This window comes from Protopterus annectens, chromosome 3.part1, assembly GCF_019279795.1.
Source record: "Protopterus annectens isolate FY-2018-M chromosome 3.part1, PAN1.0, whole genome shotgun sequence".
NCBI lineage: Eukaryota > Metazoa > Chordata > Ceratodontiformes > Protopteridae > Protopterus > Protopterus annectens.
Genome location: NC_056732.1, coordinates 1891077914 through 1891095104, shown reverse-complemented (window position 1 = coordinate 1891095104; position 17191 = coordinate 1891077914).

Genomic DNA, 17191 nt, shown 5'->3' with positions numbered 1-17191 from the left:
GGTAAAACACTGCACATTCCTAGTGCACGCCTGGCCTTGACTATCATCACAGAATCCATGAGGGACAGATAGTGTAACATGATAGGTTATAAGTACAAATAAAAAACAATAAACTGGCTTGAGGTAGGACAACACAACTCTCCAGGATGTCCTTTAGGTCCTAGCTGGCCCTGGCTAAATTCAGGTAGTGGACCCAGGGTGCTTGGAGTGACAGTAGACCCAGTGAATGACATCAGGAGTGGGACAGCTGAGCTCAAGGAAATGAAATGAACAAGAGGATCAATCCAATGGTGGTTTGCTGCTTGTGGTGCATGTTCTAATGAACAGGAAGTCAACAATTGTCAACAAATACTAAACAGTGTCTGTAGTTTGGCTGAGTCCAATGGGGTTACACTTCAGCCAGCTTTTATTAACACTAACTGTGAGACGTGCCATAAAGGCAAGGAAGAAACAACTCTGAGGAAATTAAATTAATGGTTGCCTGATCCACCTGGGACCTATAAATTGGCATCTGGTACAGGTTGAATGTTTGGCTCAAAATCCAGTTTCCAGCTCTGAGTTAAACATCTTCTAGCATACATAACAATAAAAAATACAAACATATACCATTACCTTGTACGCATTGTCTGGCCTATTTAAAAAATAAATAAATAGAACAGTAAAGAAAATACATTCACACCCGTCAAATACACAGAATTCACATCCTCATCCCAGCACTGTACTTTATTACTTCCACATGTTGGCATGGTTATATATATAAACTGCCATCTCAATGACTCAGTTTCAGTACACATTTTCTTCCAATTTTAACTTTTTAATGCAGCACTAAAACAGACTCCTTTACTGACCATAGCTGCTAGCAGAGTAATGAACATGCACTAACCTTTTTAACTAATTTCTCCCCTGGCTGGAATTCATTCGCACTACTCACAACTGTAATTCAGCTTCCTGACGCTTCCTGACAAGCTACAACCTGGATTTGAATCAAACATCAACATGCGTGATCAAACAAGAAAGAAAGTGCACAGCCATGGAAATTGTATTTAAGTAGGTCCATAGCCAACATATTCTGTAACAGTTCTAGATCCCCAGAAAAGAAATTCACTTTTCTCTTTATTATACATGCTAAGGCACCAACCAAACCTCTTGACCTTACTGCAACCACCATATACAAATTCAAAAACACTCAACAGGCAGCAGTAAGAGTCATGGGAGTACAAGCTGGCACACCTCTTATATATCATAATTCATAAATGTGTCTCTCTATTATTTTTGTAATTGACCTGTGGAATCTGGCATTATCGGAGTTAATTCAAACAGGTTCATATGTGAGTACTAGGTTAGCTGTCCTTGCAGGCCTTTCAAACCTAACCAATTTCACTTTCAAAGGTGAGACTCAAACCCTGTACTTTATGACTGTGAGGTAAACATGTTAACCATTATGCCAACCGCCCAACCCATTCAAACACAGCTAACAATAGACCCATTAGTCTTGCCAGTATTCTACGGAAAGTAATGGGCAGGGCCCTTTTGAGCTGGCATAAAATGGAACTAGGGATCTGCTGCTTCTTGATATGAACCAATGTGGTTTGTGAATGGTGGCTTCTGTTTCTTGACTGTTGTCATATTATAGATTTATAACAGTACTAGATGAAACAATACTGTATGAACCACATTCATGGATCTTGCAAAAGGATTTGATACTATCATGCATTCAGAGGAAACTTAGGAAGCTCAAAATAAATGTACATATAACTCACTGGACTGAGACCTGACTACTCTGTAAGACAGATCAAGTTGGAGTAGGTGGCCAACTCACCGATCTTGCAGAATTTCTAATTGGAGAGCCACTGGGTTTAGTTCTTGTCCACTTTAAGGAACAATTACCTAATCGCTCATTGTCCATTCATGTGGCCATTAGATTACAGTGCCTAATCCAGTTACATCCTCCCCTAGTTCCTTGATCTCTGCTTTTAGTAACTGAAAGAAAACCTGTTTGACTGTGTTTCCATGCTAATGGTTCAGACGCAGATATAAACTGACTGCTTCCTGAAAGTAAAGAAGCTCCCAGGTCTAGTAAGTCCCGTCATGTTCAACCTTGCTATGCTTGGCTTTCCTTTCTTTCTCTACCCTACCTCCAATTCCCAACCACCCTACCTTTTTCCAGCACTATACTACTCATCTCCGCCATCACTTGTGACATTCAATGTTAACACCTCCCCAAACTTCTTTACTACTCTCACTCAATCACTCATTTTGGTATTCACCTATTGCTAACTTAGTAATTAGCATAATTCAAAACACCCTTTCTCCCTCCAATACTGTTCTGTGCCTTATACAATCCTTCTGGGCCCCATGACTGGCAATACCTTTAAAAACATCTTTAGCAATATTCACTCTTTCATTTATCCCATCAATCTCCCTCGTATATAAGGCTAATTGTAAATATCTCTGTTATCACCACTACCAACAAATCTTCTAACCAATATGCAGCTATTTTAGGTACTGACTGAATTAACCCACCTTACTAGCTATCATATATTTCCCATATTGATAAATATTACTGCTAATAGTCCACATTTACCACACCATGACTCACCTAAGCTCTTTCACAAAATATCACTTTATCTCTCTTCAACTACAGATGCATCAAATAAATGCCATTACCAACAAAACTGACAGTAAAACCTAAACTAGTATGTAAATGGGTCTCTATTTTTAAACACAATAATTCCACTCAGAAACTCAGCAGTGACATTCACCCTAACCCCGGCCCCACTAAACAACAACCCAGCAACCCTAAACCCAGCTCCAGTAAACAACAACCCAACAACCCCACCGATGCAAATTCAAATGCTTCTAAATCTACTTCCCAGTTTACCTTTGAATCCAAACGCCTGCTTATGAACATGAATGTTAGTAGTATATTTAACAAAATCCAAGACATTCAAACATATCTAGCTACTCACACCCTGAATAAACAAGTTACCACTGAAACCTGGTTAAAGAAAGATACAGTCCACTTTTTCCTCTCCACCCTATTTACTGACTAAATTCTCTGTGGGCTCACTGTCAGACTATCCTCTCACTCTTTCCTCCGAGAAAGGAGAAAAGGTGTAACCTCGTCTTTCCTTTCTTACCTGACTTGGGATCCTGTAGTCCCTTCTGGGTAATAGCTAGGGATTCATCCCTGTGTGTCACAGCACTAACAGTAACTGTTACCATAAAACAAAGGGGAAGGTGAATGAAGCCAGTTTTCTAAGAGACATAAAAGTCAGCCTTACAGATTTCAGTAATCCTATTCCTTCCATCTTACCATGGGTTAGAAATGATGAAAACTCCTGGTCAAAGTCTCAGTGATTTTGTTTTATCCACGAAATAAAACTAGACTTTTATTATTTTTTACTCTTTAGGCTCAAACATCCACAGGCTTTCTAAAATACTAGGGACACCTGTCCTCCAAGGCATCCTGTATACATTATTCTAGCCAGAAGTTTCCATCATCATTTCTAAGCAACAACAGCTGGGGTTCACACACCAAATTCTGATAATTTTTTTTTCACTTTTTTCCATTTTTTTATATATTATCCAACCCACTGCAATTCCCACCAGACCAAATGAGATTCCCCAACAGACCTGACCATAAAAGGCATCAGATTGCATATAGGTTGGCTGGCACTAAACTACTTAAAATGAATATAGTATATGAAAGTTTTTTTAGTTCCCCACTAAACTTTTGAATAAAGAACTGCAAAACTGGGCTCTTCAGCTGGGTAATTATACGGTGTACCTCTCTAATGGGCAAGTTCCTATCCAAATAGCTTGTATTAACACTAGCCTTCATCTGCTTCAACACCCATAAAGAACGTGAGATGAAGAAACAGCCTTCTGTGTTTTTTTTTTTTTTTATTTCATTGCTTGTAATGTCTTCAACCTCCTATGGAGAGCCAAAGTCAAAGTGAACTTTATTGTCATTTAGACTTCACAAGGGTAACCTACATGAAATTGCATTCATCAGGCTCAGTATTGAAATGACAATTACACACATAGAAATTACATATGGCACATGCAACATGCCTAACATTAAGTTAGATTGCTATTTTGCTACATACTACTATAAATTACTATGGCTACAGTTTTTAGTAGCTGAGTGACTGATTATTGCACATTTATTTATTGCATACTTATGTTAGAATAGCTAGCAGATAAGTACTGCACTTCATTGATATTGTAAACAGATAACTATAAGCCAGCATCACATAATTTCTATTGCACCATAATGGTTTGACCAACACAATACCTTGTCAATGACTAACATTCCTGAGATTGTTCCAGAGTTCAAGAGCCTAATCACCTGTGAGAAGAAACTGTTCCTGAACCTGGTTGTTTTACAGTGCATGTTATATTGTCTACCAGGTGACAAGCTTGCAAATGGGCCATAGGCAAGGTGTGTAGGATCACTTGCTATTTTTATGGCCCTATTGTAGCAACGTGTCTTATATAAACCGTGTATCACTGGGAAGTTGGAGCCTGTTATTATCTGAGTGACCTTCAGGACGTTCTGTAGGACCTTTTGATCTGCAACTGAACATGCCCCATACCACACCATGGAGTTGCTCATTAGGATGCTTTATATGGCATCCCTGTAGAAGGTGATAAGGAAATAGGGTAGAAGATTAACTTTCCTTGACATTTGTAGAAAATGTAGATGTTGCTGGGCTTTCTTGACTATGTGATGGGGTTTAGTGACCTGGATAAGTCCTCCACAATGTGGACTTCCAGGAATTTTGTGCTACTTACTAGTTCCACCCTCGCGCTCCATTAATCATGAGTGGCGAGTGAGCTGGATGGGTTCTCCTGAAGTCTATTATGATCACCTTGGTTTTGGTGATGTTGACATCAGGGTTGTACCTAGCACACCAGTCAGTCAGTCAGTAGAGTCACTGTGGTGTCATCTTCAAACATGATGATGTGATTGGTATTAAATCTGGCAATACAGCTGTAAGTTACTATGGTGAACAATAGTGGACTGAACATACATCCCTGGGGTACTCCTGTGTTAATTGTGATGTTTCTTGCAGAATTCTTGCCCACACATACTTTTTATGGTCTTTCAATTAAAAAGTCCAGTATCCAGTTGCACATGTGGTTACTGATGCCTAGATGGACACATTTCTTGATTAGCTGTTGTGGGATAAGTGTGCCGGATGCTGAACTAACATCAATAAGCAGCATCCTAATGTAACTGCTCTTATTCTCCAGGTGTACTATTGCAAGATATAGTGCAACTGAGATTGTATCTGCCGTGGAGTGATTGGAATGATATGCAAACTGTAGTGGGTCGACTGTAGCTGGTAGTTTTGCTGACAGGTGTGAGCAGTGCAACTAGACCCAGAGACTAAGAACAACCAAATAACGTGGATAATACTGCCAAATACAACCTAGAAAAAACTTCAAAGCAGTATTCACGATGAACAAAGCCAAATCCACCAAATCCACCAAATAAAATGATATTTTATTAACTAATTAAAAGACAAGCCACGTATACATAAACCATCAACTAATTTATACTACAAATCCTTTATAATCTACCAATGAAATTCCATCATTCATTAAATAATTATCAAACTGTAAAAAGGCTAAAATATCATGATACAAAGTTAAAATGAATCATACATATTTTTTTTTTAAAAAACTCGCTATAAAAATTATTTAATTATAAAAACTACCATAAAAATTACTTAATAAAACGAACAAAATCCCTATCCTTACATACTTCAGTTGAATAATGTGCAATTAATGCCCTCTATTGGTAACTCATGTTATTGCAATCAAAGTTTTGCAGACCTTAGCTTCAATAAAGGTACTATAGAAATGCAGTCATTTAAACAGGGGGCTTTGTCAGCTTCCAGTGTTACCTGCCACCAAAGTTCTCTAAATTCTATTTTTTCTTCCCAAAGCCCTCCTCTAATATCACTTTTTACTTGTTCTAAAACAATGAATTTATATTTATTAATTGGGACACTCTACAGAATTAAACCCTTTCTTACCCCAGAAGCTAGAAATACCATTGCTCAAACACACCTGATCTCCACCCTCTTCTATGCTTCACCCATCTATACTAACTTATCCAAAAATAACACTACCAAACTCTCTATCTGCTACAATAGCATAGCCAGATTCATTACTGCTACTCCCCTACGAACCCACCATTGTCTTAACCTCAAACTTCTAAATTGGTTAGAGCTAAATAACCACTTACTCTATCAACAACTACTCATCATTCATAAGACCCTTTACTACCCTGATGTCACCCCTAGCCTTACAAAATTGATCATACCATATAAAAACCTAGCCACACTCCGTTCTGCTAATAAACTCCTAGTATCTCTAACTAAATCGTATAATAAAGCTGGGGATGCATTACTTTCAAATTCCATAGGTAAAATCTGGAATCAACTCCCACAAGAAATAACTAATCAAAACTCTACCTCTCTTTTCAAAAAACACATTAAAGAACATCTCAAAACACAATGGCTGTGTCCTTGTGCAAATCCCGACTGAAATCATGTCCTCACTCACCCCCCCCATCCCCCTTACTGAGCTACTCACGAAAACTTTCAAGAATTTGAGAGTTATATCTAAGAACTAGGCTTTACCAGGAATCTTTTTATCTGTCTGTGTAACTGCATTTTGTGTTATTTGTTACTGTTTTTATAAGTATAATATAGTAGTATGTAGTATAAATTCATGTCCTATTTTTTAGTATTTGTTTTTTGTTGAAACTTATTTTTCATTCTACCTTGTATTGTTTACTCATATTTTAGTATTTGTTTTGTGCTGAAACTTATTTTTATTGTTTACTCATATTATGCTTTATGTGATAAATCATTGTTTATTGCCTGTACTGGAGCTTTTCTCCCCGGGCCTCTACTGAAAACGGATATTTATGTCCAGCTAGACTAGCCCGGTCAACAAATGTAAAATAAATAAAATAAATAAATAAATTATAATTGGAACAAACTTTTGTATGTTTATATAGTGCATTACTTTCCTTTCCCACAGAAATTTCATACACATGTTCGTAGATCCTTCTTTTTAATTTCCTTTCAGTCTTTCCTATGTAGAAGGATCTACAGTTTTCACAAATAGCTAAATATACTATACCTTTCGAATCACAATTATAATATTCCCCACTACTCACATATCTTCCTCTCCTTTCTAAATAAAGTCTATCACTGTTTATAATATAGGTACATTGGGCACAATGCCCACATTTATATGTACCTCTCCTGTTCTTCTTTCATTCTGGCTTATTTTTGTTCTCTATTATAGAGCGAATGTTTTGGGAATTCTTAAAAATTACTTTCTGAGGTATATTAGCTAGATTTTCTATGTCAGAAATAGCCACAAATTTCTTCCATTCATTTAAGAATATATTTTTAACAATACTATTCAACCCATTATATTCAAGTATTAATGCTTGTTGAAATTCATCCCCTTCATAGGTTCATAGGTTCGTACTAGGCTATCTGCCCTAGGCCATTTATAAGCACTGCTAGAGTGTGTGTGGCTTTCACCACCCCTTAGGATGAGAATACTACGCCCATTTAGGGTTTAGTTTACTGTGCCTCTGTCTAGTAGTGACACAGAGATGACCCCCAGGGTAAACCTACGATCTCCCATCCACTCGTCAAGATTTCTTTTGAATAGTTAGTGAGGGGCTCTGCCTGACATGGATAGGGATTCTGTTCCAGAGTGTAGGGAGCCTCTGGGTAATGAATCTGTCCCTCCAACACGTCCTATTTATTTCTGTGTTGAGGTTTAAGTCTCTTGCTCTTGTGGCTCTGATGGATTTGGATTTTCTGAGGTGGAGCATGTCCATTAATTCTGAATTGGACATGGCCTTGTACGTCAGGCACAGATCACCTCTGAGTAGGCGGTATGCGACTGAATAGAGCTGGAGTTTTTTCAGTCGGGCAGCATATGACATGTTTAAGACCCTTTATCCTCTTGGTGAGGAACTTTTGGGGTCTTTCCAACTGCTGCAGGTGTCGGGTAAGATACATCCCAAATGGGGCATTGTACTCAATCATTGGCCTGATAAGAGAAGAGTACAGGGCACAATGACCTCTCTTGATCTAGATGTGAAACCCTTCATGATAAGGTGGGCAATATAGAAGGTCTTCCTAACCACTTTGGCAATGTGAGTGTCAAATGAGAGGTTACTGCCAACCTGGGTCCCTAGGTCCCTGATTACCTCTTCCATATTAATGGATTACCACCTATGTGGTAATTTGTGGGTACCTTGTTTTTCCCAAAGGGTATGACTATACATTTTTTGGCATTCAGCTTAAGGCCATGGCTCTGGCACCAATTATCCATTTCTATGAGGCCTCTCTGAAGGATGTTTGTGTCTGCTGGAGTATCAATTATGGCGCCCAGTTTGCAGTTATCTGCGAACTTTGTCAGCCACAATCCTCCTATGTTTGCCTGTACCTCGGAAAAATAAATGCTGAACAAGAGGGGTCCTAGGACTGAGCCCTGTGGGACACCGCTTGTGACTGGCTTAGAGTCTGACATAGCTCCAGCAACTCTGACCCTGTGGGTTCTGTCCTTGAGCCAGTTTGCAACCCATCTTGTGACATATGGGTTTACATTTAAGCTGGTGAGTTTGTCTATGATGCCCGAGTGGGGTATTGCATCAAAGCCTTTTGCAAGGTCAAGGTAGGCTGTGTGAACTGCCTTACCCTCATCAATGGCCTTTGTGACTGTTTTAAAAAAGTTGACGAAGTTCAAAAGGCAGGATCTGCCCTTGACAAAGCCAAATTGGGTAGGATCCAATGTCTGTAGGTCCCCAATGTCTTTGTTTATGAGTTCCATAATGATCCTCTTCATAGCTTTGCAGACCAGGCTCGTCAATCTTATGGGGCGGTAATTTCCAGTGTCTGTTCATGCTCATTAATATTATTATTTACAACATTGTTAATATCTTTCTTCTTATGAATGGGACTAAATTTATCAAGTCTCCCTTTTTCTACTTCTTTCCTTATCTGTGTAATAAATAACAATGGATAACCTCTTTCTAAAAACATTTTTTCTAAAAATTCACATTCCTTCCTAAAGTCTGTATCTGAACTTGTCATTCTGCTCCCTCGGACAAATTGTCCCTTCACTATATTTCTTTTACAATGAAAGGGGTGGGCACTTTCAAAATGTAAAAAGGAATTTCAAAAAGTAGCCTTCCTAAATATTTTAGTTTTTAAGTTTTGTCCATCCTTATAAATCTCCACATCTAAATATTGCACCTTATGTTCAGAAATGTTATAGGTAAATTTAAAAAAATTAGTTGTTTTTCCCATATAATCCATACATTCTGCAAATTTTTCTCTTCCAGCTATCCAAAAAATTAATATATAATCCAAAAACCTTTTATATAATATCCAACAGCTATTATATTCAGAATTTAAAATATATTTTTCTTCCCAATGAGCAAGAACTAAATTAGCATAAGTAGGGGCACATGCTGCGCCCATTGCTACCACTTGTATTTGTTGAAAAAATTTTTATTTTTTTTTAACATTTGTTGACTGGGAACTCTGGACTAGGTTCCACCTGTTTTGTTTTTGTGGGAGGGAGGCCCAGGAAGAAGATGCATGCATGTTGGAATGTGGGAGTGGAGGAACTGGACCTACCTGGAGGAAACACTTAACACACAGAGAGAATGCAACCCACACAAGGCACCCCCCCTGAGGAGAATCGAACCGGAGAACCTTTTGCTATGAGGTGACAATGTTAACCGCTGCACCACTGTGCTACCCATTCCCCATTCCCCATTACAATGAATAAAATTATATTTCAAAACTAGTTCCATTAACCAAGTATTTATTAATTTATCATTCTGTGACAAATTTGTATCCTCATATACTATTTCTTTGAACATTCTTATTCCTTCTTCGTATGGAATAGAGGAAAACAAATCAATAATATTGATAGTAATAAATAATAAATGCTCGTTATTCAGATTATCGGGCATTTCCTTCAACAAATCCCAAGAATCTTTTAAAATACATCTTCTTTTCATCTATACATTTTTTAATTTCTTATCTATATAATTAGCTAATAGATAGGTTTTTGACCCTTCTGCCGAAACTATTGGTCTAAAGGGAGGGTCCTCCTCATTTTTATGAATCTTGGGTATACCAAATATCATGGGGGTTCTAGGTTTATCTACCTTCAAATATTTAAATGTATTAAAATCTATTAATTCTTCATTTAACAAATCTTGCAAAACCATATCTATTTTATTATAAGCTATAGTCATTTCATTTAGGGAGACTATTGAATATCTTGATTCATCCCATAGAATAATGTTCATTTTACTTTCATATAAAATACTATTCATTATAACCGCCCCTCCCCCTTTATCAGGTTTCATCACTTTGATTTTCTTGTTATTTTTTATTTCATACATCAAATCCCTTTCTTTCTTACTTAAATTAGGTTTAAACCATATTTTATTTTCTTGTTTCCTTACTTCAGATTCTATGATTTTGTCTACGTTCTTTAATTGGGGATGTAGTGGGGGGTTATATATACTTTTTCGTCTCAATTCCTTACTGATTGGAACTTTATTATTAGGGAACATAATATTTAAGTTAACTTTCCTTAGAAAACTTTTTATATCCAATATACTCCCTGTTACATCTCCTTTCCTATTGGGAATAAATTTAAGGCCTTTAGAAAATAATTCAAAATGTTCCTTCTCTAAAACGAATTCACTAAAATTCAAGATTTCTTCACCTCCATGTACAATGGGGTGGGGGGGTCAATAATATTTCCCCCTTCCCCTGGAAAATTTTGCTGCTGGGGATCCTGTTTGTTTTTCAATCTCTCAGACCTCCATAGAGGTGGGAAAGCTGTTTCATAATCCTGTCCATCCTCATCATAAATAAAAGCTCCACCTACATTACTGTCAACATTATTCTCTCTAACATTATGTTTGTAATCATAGTTCAAATATCTTTTACTAGGTATAGGCTAGCATGTATGGTTCTCATATTCTTTAATGTCCCTTTCCAGTTTTTTTATCTTTCTACTCACTAAATTATCACATTTAATATCTATATCCTTCCTAATATTATAATAATTTTCCTTTTCTTCTTTGATAGAAAAATATATATATATAGCGAGTTTTTTAAAAAAAAAACAACATGTATGATTCATTTTATCTTTGTATTATGATATTTTAGCCATTTTACAGTTTGATAATTATTTAATGAATGATGGAATTTCATTGGTAGATTATAAAGGATTTGTAGTATAAATTAGTTGATGGTTTATGTATACGTGGCTTGCCTTTTAATTAGTTAATAAAATATTGTTTTATTTGGTGGATTTGGCTTTGTTCATCGTGAATACTGCTTTGAAGTTTTTTCTAGACCCAGAGACTACTTACAGAGGATAAACAACATCAGAGATCCCACAACAAAGGACTTAGGTGTTTGATGGCCTGACATCAACTGCATCTCCCCTTGAGATCTCCACACTAAAGCTCAGACTACAGGGAACACATGGCAAGTGGAAAACCACTGAGAAAGGATCCAGACCTTTGATGATTTGACACAACTACAGCTTTCCTATTGGTGGGTATAGTACTTTGATGTTTTACTTAGTTTGGCTCAACCCTGAACCCCCAGAAGGTGAGACTGTCTACCATCAAGAACAACATGCAACTGGAAAGGACCATTGTTATCAGTTCTTATCAGATATGTGGAAAATCCTACTTAACCAATAGGTTACTTCTTTTTACTCCCAACCTTAATAAACTTTGCTGTCTCTTCTCTCCTTCACTTTACAGGTAGAGTTTGAATTATTACGCACCCCTCTGAGGCCTTCACTGATAGATTTCCACTGATTGCCTCTCTGGTTTCGCTGGTTTCTTTGCATTCCACCTGGTTTACACCTCTTGTGCTATCCCCCTCTCACAATACTGTCTATATTAGAATCGTGTTGAGCATGGAGCCATCTTTAAATCTCTAGTCTCTCACCAAGACACAAGTGCTCTTCAGCAATTGATTTCTGCTTGCTGGTAAGCCATTAGACCTCAGAAATTTGTTTAAAGTGTTCAGATTTGTAAAGTAATACATGTTTTGCTGCTCATTACCCTTGTCTTGGTGGGCTCTGCCCTGCTCCGTTCACCCTCTCTAATGCTCAGGCTCTCTCCACTCCTCTGCCCAGCCACCAATTCCCTTTTTTTTTATTTTTTTTTATTCTCACATGGGGTAATTGGCTAGGCTTAAAATGGCTGACAAGGGCAGTTAGCCTAGTAGTAACCTATGAACCTATAACCTATGAACCTCCCACCCCCACTACCTCTACATTTATAGTAATCACAACAACACCTGCAGTTCAACCTTACATCACCTCCACCAATCACAGCTCCTCAAATCAGATCACATTACACCACACCCACTTACTCCACCACAAAATACTCCCAACCACTCTCATTCCCGCTAAGCATTATTACATCAACCCACAATACTTATCCATTCACATATAATGCAACCCTATAATTCCCATCCACACCTCCACCTAGAACCAACTTAAACCTTATAACCATGACTAACACACAACTAAGTCTAGTCTGTCTTCTCAAAATTCTTTATAACTCCACAAGTTATCACTCTAGCACTATCCCTAAACTTAGTAGCACAACACTATATTATGCACTCTCATATACAGACACTGCACATTATAATAATATCTGCCCACAATTGCTCAAGAAATACATAACAGACCAATTCAGAATGAAACACATATGCTCTCAGTCCTACTCCAAAAAAACCACAATACTTTCTCACACTCATCACCAAACTCCAATATCTGTATCACCATTTTAACACCAGGCTCACCATAAGTGGGGACATCCACCCCAACACAGGCCCAGATCCATCCTGTCCAACACAAACTTCTCCAACACAATTGTCAGAACATAATACCTCCACTATCTTCCTCCCTGGGCAAATCAACAACAGCAGCAAAACCAACCATATTTTAATGCTAAATATTAATATTAGAATTATCAAAAATAAAATACCTTGACTACAGGCCACAATAGCACACTACTCCTCAGACATTGTTGCTTTAACAGAAACCTGGCTAAATAAAAACATTGCTAACTCAGAAGTTCTCCCTACCAGCTACAACATCATTAGACAAGACAGACCACTTCGTAAAAGGGGTAGAACTGCCTTACTGTACAAGTCCAACTTAACTTTATGTCAAATACCAAACTCCTACCCCTCCTCCAATAACTGGGACATACTTATCTCACAACTTCAACTTCACCCTAAAAAGGTCATCACCACAACTGTGATCTATATTTCACCTGGTAATACACCTGCTAGCCTTGAAGATTTCTTATCCCGGTGTTCTTCTACATACTCACAAGAAACCCTTATTCTGGGGGATTTTAACCTAGATTGGTTCACCTGTATATCAGAACCACCAAGTAATCTAATAAATCTCCATGGCTCCCAGCAGCTAGTCTAAATTCCAACTAGATGTGATAAAAAATCGAAAAGGGAATCCATCCTTGACTGGGTCCTAACAATCCCACATTGTACCCTCACACAGGCAGTCTCCCAGACACCTTATGTGACCACCATATAATATATCTTATACGTAGTAGAACAAGCATATGCAAAACCACTAACCATAAATCCATTAGAAACACAAAAAATTTCTCTCCTGAGTTCCTCAATACTTTACTCTGTAACTGTGATTGGACCCACCTAAAAACTCTCCCACTTGACCAGGCTGTAGCATATGTCAACAAAACATTTCTACAACATCTCATCTCAGATGCTCAGGTAAGAGCTGCCCTCTCCAAAGCAAAATCACAGCATCAATGGGACCAGATGGTGTCCCGGGCTGCATCCTACATGAACTCCAAGAAGAGCTAAACCCAAACATAAAACTACTGTTCAATCTCAGCCTTACTACAGGATATGTATCCAAAGAGTGGCGTACAGCAACAGTGGTCCCTCTCCACAAAGGTGGTGCCTCAACGGATCCTTGAAACTATCGCCCCATAAGCCTGACTAGCTTGGTCTGCAAAGCTATGGAAAGGATCATCATGGACCTCATAAATAAAGGTATTGGGGACCTACAGACACTGGATCCTACCCAGTTCGGCTTTGTTAAGGGCAGATCCTGCCTCTTAAACCTGGTTGATTTCATTGAAACAGTCACCAAGGCCATTGACGAGGGGAAGGTGGTCCACACAGCCTTACCTGGACCTCGCAAAAGCCTTCGATACAATACCCCACTTGGGCATTATAGATAAGCTCACCAGCTTAAATATAAACCCCTATGTTACTAGATGGGTTGCAAACTGGCTCAAGGACAGACCCCACATGGTTAGAATTGCTGGAGCCATGTCAGACTCCAAACCAGTTACAAGTGGCATCCCACAAGGCTCAGCCCTGGGACCTCTCTTGTTCGGTATATATTTCTCGGAGGTACAGGCCAACACGGAAGGACTGTGGCTGACCAAGTTCGCAGATGACTGCAAACTGGGTGCCATAATTGACTCTCCAGCTGACACAAGCATCCTCCAAAAGGGCCTCATAGAAACAGACAACTGGTACCAGAGCCATAGCCTCAAGCTAAATGCCAAAAAGTGTATAGTCATCCCCTTTGGCAAAAACAAAGTGCCCACAAATTACCACATAGGTGGTAATCCATTAAGTACAGAAGAAGTAATTAGGGACCTGGGGACCCAAGTTGATAGCAATCTCTCATTTGAAAACCACGTGGCCAAAGTGGTTAGAAAAACATTTTATATAGCCCACCTAATCATGAAGGGATTCACATCTAGATCAGCGCAGGTCACTGTGCCTCTTTACTCATCCCTCATCAGGCCCATAATTGAGTACAATGCCCCTTTTGGGATGTATCTTACCAGACACCTGCAGCAACTGGAAAGACCCCAAAAGTACCTCACCAAGAGGATCAAAGGGCTCAAACAGATGCCATATGCTGCCTGTTAAAGAAACTCCAGCTCTACTCAGTGGCATACAGCCTGCTCAGAGGCGATCTGTGCCTGACGTTTAAAGCCATGTCCAACCCAGAATTAATGGACATGCTGCACTTCAGAAAATCCAAATCCCATCGAGACGCTACCAAGAGACTTGAACCTCAGCACTGAAATAAATAAAACATGCTGGAGGGACAGATTCATAACCCAGAGGCTCCCTTCACTCTGGAATAAAATCCCAGTCCAGGTTAGGCAGAGTCCCTCATTGACTCTCTTCAAGAGGAATCTTGATGAGTGGATGGGAGATCATAGGTTCACCCCGGGTATCACTTCTGTGTCACTGTTAGACAGAGGCACAGTATACTAACCTCAAAAAAGGGCATAGCAAAAGTAATTTAAAATGGGTGGCGAAAACCAAACACACTCTGGCTAGGCTTATAAATGCCCTAGGGCAGATAGCCTAGTATGAACCTATGAACACCTAGACACTGTCACTCCATTGCGCAAAATCAAGGTTCGAACCTCTACAAACTCCTAGCTCAGTAAAGAAACCAAACAAATCCTCAAGTCCAGAGACACTGCCTGGCTTTACTATCAAAATAACAAAGAAACACAAAGCCTAAGTACCAAGAACTGCGCAAATGTGCAAAAAAATGCATTAGCCTGGACAAAAAATCCTACTACAGGACATTACAAACTAAATACCAGGACAACCCCCAAAAATTTTGGAAAAATGTAAACCAGCTACTAAAACCCACCCAAAATGGTACCCCAATTCAACCACTCCTGACAGTAAAGTTCCCATCTAAACACAATTCATCTCACACTTTCTGAACTCAATTCTATCCTTAGTACCACAGGGCAGTTCCAGCCTCACTTGAGCTTTACCCTCAAAACAGTTTCCACCACTTCAATCAAAAGCATGCTCTCCAAACTAAAAACCTCATCAACATCAGCCGACCTACTCCCCAGCTATTTCTTGAAACTCACAGAAGATGCAATTGCTATCCCAATCTCCACTCCCATAAACAGATCAATTGTTGAAAACTATGTGCCCAAACTCTGGAAAATATCTTATGTTACACCCATACATAAAGGCGGGACCTCCACTGAACTTAATAACTACAGACCCATTGCTTTACTCTTCCCCTTGCCAAAATCCCAGAAAAATGTGTATCCATATCCAGGTGCTAAAATATCTCCTAGACAGCAACATCCTGTCACATACTCAACATGGTTTCAGACCTGCCCATAGTACCACTACAGCCCTCCTCTTCTTCACAGACACAGTAAACCGTCCCAAAAATGAAGGCCTGCAGGTGTCAACTCTTTTTTTTTTATATGTCCAAAGTATTTGACAGTCTTGCACCAAATCCTGCTAAACAAACGAAACCAATATCACCTATCAAATTCCACTCATTCCTGGTACCAAAGCTACTTAACTGACAGGTACTAAGCTGTAAAATGGAAAAATTATCTCTCTCCTCAGCTGCCCAAAACTATAGGAGTCCTACAGGGTTCTATCTTAGGACCAATACTATTCACAATTTTAACAAATGACCTCCATACCTCCACACAGCATGCATCTATCATTCAGTATACAGATGATACTACCTTAATCTGTCCTGCACAAAACATTCCCACCCTCCTGCAAACAACTCAACTAGCATTCTCTGACATTGAAAACTACCTTACCAAAGCTCAACTTATCCTCAATCCAAAGAAAACTCAACTTATGATTATAACCAGTTCTAACAAAAACACTAATAACAGTCAACTCATTGGGCAGGATTCACGAAGGCTTGCACGGAGTCTAAGAGTAGTGTAAGACTCCATGCAGCCTTCGCGATCCAGGAACAGCCCAAAGTCCATGTAAGAGACCACCTAAAACGTCTCTTACACGGAGTGGGCGTGGATAAGCTAATCACCTCACTTGCAGCCGAATAGCATGCAAATGAGGTTGATTAGCAATCCAGGAAGCCCAAAGCAGCCTGTGTAAGAGCCATTTTAGCTGCAGAAATGTACTCAGTTGACAACTGAGTACGTTTCTGCAAAAACCACAATGGAGCCATGTCAGCTCCATATAAAGGGTGCAGATGTGTCAGGCAGCATGCCAATGGCCAAATATGTGGCCATTGGCAAGGTACC